Here is a 3,317-nt window from a genome sequence, read left to right as displayed (position 1 = left end):
GAAATTCAACAGAAGGAAATGCCAAGTCCTGCACCTGGGGAGGAATAACCCCTGGCACCAGTACATGCTGGGGGCTGACTGGCTGCAAGGCAGCTCTGAAGAGAAGGACTTTGGGGTCCTGGTGGACAGCAAGCTGTCCATGAGCCAGCAATGCACCCTTGTGACAAAGGCGGCCAACAGCCTTCTGGGCTGCATTAGGAAAAGCATTGCCAGCAGATCGAGAGAGGTGATCCTTCCTCTCTATTCAGCACTGGTGAGACCACAACTGGAGTACTGTGCCCAGCTCTGGGCTCCCCTGTACAAGAAAGATATGGACTTACTGGAACAAGTCCAGCATAGGTCCACAAAGATGACTGCGGGACTGGAGCATCTTTCATAAGAGAGGCTGACAGAGCTGGGACTGTTCAGCCTGTAGAAGAGAAGGCTCAAGCGGATTTTATCAAGGTATACAAACACTTGATGGGAGGGAATGAAGAGGAAGCCAGACACTTCTCAGTAATGTCCACTGACAGAACAAGAGGCAATGGGCACAAGTTAAAAAAACAGGAAATTCAACCTGAACAGAAGAAAACACTTTTTTACCATGAGAGTGGTCAAACACTGGAACAGGTTGCCCAGAGAAGTTGTGCAGTCTCCATTTGTGGACATATTCAAAAGCCATCTGGACATGGTCAAGGGCAACCGGCTCTAGCTGACTCTACTTGAGCCAGGGGGGTTGGACTAGATGATTTCAAGAGGTCCCTTCCAAACTCAACCATTCTGTGATTATTTCACTAAATGAAAAGGCGTCACTTCAATTTCCAAGTTTCCACACCACCAATAGCAACTGATTCATTTCTCTCAGGCATTTATACAGTACAGTGTTTGCTACATCTATCCTGGCACCACAGTAAGACCAAATTAATCCATCTATCTCACATGCATTTTGTCCATCTCACTGGGTTTTTACAATGCCTAGAAAAAGAAAACTCCAGTTAAAAAAAAACTTCATTTGGTATCAAGAAAGGTAGTTTGTTCTGTAGTTGCTGGAAAGCAGCTCCACTAATGAGCTTTTATTTCAAGAACCCAAATCTGGTGGATTTCACTGTGCTGATGAAGATTATTTTTTTCTTTTTTTTTCCTTTTTTCTTTTTTTTTTTTTCTTTTTTTCCTGTGTTTTGTTTTTTGGGGTTTTTTTTACAAGGAAGTAAGAGACTCCCTTAAGGTTACACTGGCCTTTTTGAGTCATTGCTCCATTTCCAGTCAGAAAGCCAGTGGCACAGCTTTCTGGTAAAGGGTCCTTGTGAGTGCCAGCATCTATCTTGCACCTAGATTCTGAAGTAGAAATAAGGAGGATGTAAGGAAGAGGACTTGTAGTACCTGGTTTAGAAGGCTGATGCAATGACACCATCCTGTTTTTTATCAGGGAGACCTTCTGAGGTGGATTTGGTGAAGAAGAGTTTTCTTCATGTGATTCAGAACAGGAGACAACAACTATAACAAAATAAAAAGAACAGGGGAAGAGTTTGGTGTTTCCATACAGAATTATGCTCCCATACTGTTAAACATGAACATATATTCAACAAAGCCCTGTTATATTACACCCACCCTCATCACAGTGTACTGGTGCGGTACTGTCCTGATGATATTTCAAAATAGCCCTACCACTTCCCAGAAACATAACTACAACAAAATACTTTGCTTACTAACGTGTTCTTTACTATTCTTTTTCCACCCCCATTTTTACCAGCATATAACCTCTAAAGCGACACCGTATATTCCAGTAGTGCCCATCTTGCAGTAACAGTACCTCTAGCTGCCTGCCAACAACTACACCTCTAAAGCATTCATGTTGGATGGGGCTTTGAGCAACCTGATCTAGTGAAAGATGTCCCTGCCCATGGCAGGGCGACTGGACTACATGATCTTTAAAAGTCCCTTCTGACCCAAACCATTCTATGATTCTATGAGTAGAAGAAGAGTTCAACTGTAAAATATATGTTAGCTATACAATACATGACATGGATTTATCAGCAATCTTTTGGGAGGACCTGAATAAGTGCTCTCATCTTCACCACACAACAACAACGCCCCATCTGAAACTAACGCTAATGAAACCTTTGCAACATTGCACATATTCAGATTAATAAAATAAACAGATTTCTTTCTTACTGCCAGGCATGAAGCATGGATTTTCAAAGCACTCAGGTAACTTTCTTGTATCTGATGTCTAGTAATACATTCTCTCTCCAATACCCTTCTTATTAATCTGCCTGCACTTTTCTATCTCAGGGATTCCCTTGTCATATATCTGTAAAAACCTTCATTGGTAACTGTGACATTTGATCATAATTATGACACCCATACATATGCATTTGTGCGTTTTTATTCAGATCAAATCTTAGAGTCCTGATGTAAAGTTTGGTTGTGCTGGAAAAAAGACCAAAATCGCAGAAGATATAAAAGGCCATAGAAACTATTTTCTACTTAACTAATGTGAATATTAAATCCAGCATGCTAAGATTAGCTGGTTTTAAATGGAGGTGTTCTTCTCGATCAAATTTTTGTTATTCAAAGTAAAACAAATTTACCAACATTATTATTCATTGTAGTACTTCTGACAATTAAATATTCAGTACCTTCTGACTTCTCTTTGGAACAACTCATACCAACAATGGCTTTTTTATTTATTTAATCTGTGCATGTGAAAATACAAAAGTACTGACCTAAGCTTGCAGTAATCTTTATTTAAGATTGTCCCTGGTCTTTTCTTTTCTAGGAATCATAAACAAGTTGACCAGAACAAACATCTTTGTTTCCAAAAGGTGTTCAAAGACAGAGAGATGCAAAATGAGTTGCTTTCAAGCCTCAGCCATGTGGGTTATAAATTCAGCAATATAAAATGTGAACTCATGTCAGAGGAGACAGGAATCCTATCCACATGAATTGCAGTTGAAACAAAGATGTATATACAGCTATTGATAACAGCCAAGATATTCTCAACAGAACTAATTTGAACAGTAATATTATGAAAACATACAGAAGGATCTAGAAAAAGAAAAACAAAAAAACCCGAAACCCAAAACATATGTTCAACTTTTTCAAACTTACCACTGCTTTTAGTTTTTCAGCAATATCTGGTCTGATTTAAAACTGCTAAAACAATTTTCATTTAATATATATGACAATGTGCATCATAGTGATTTACAGTGAGTAAAATGCTGTGAAATGTTTCATAGCATGAGAATGCTGTATCCTTCCATCTTTTATTCTAGTACTGAAAACAGCCATCAGTCTTCATGGGCTTCTAAGGAAAGGATAACTTTAGAACAGAGCAG

This window comes from Pygoscelis adeliae, unplaced genomic scaffold (genome assembly GCF_000699105.1).
Source record: "Pygoscelis adeliae isolate BGI_AS28 unplaced genomic scaffold, ASM69910v1 Scaffold22, whole genome shotgun sequence".
NCBI lineage: Eukaryota > Metazoa > Chordata > Aves > Sphenisciformes > Spheniscidae > Pygoscelis > Pygoscelis adeliae.
Note: the sequence above shows the minus strand (reverse complement) of the source record.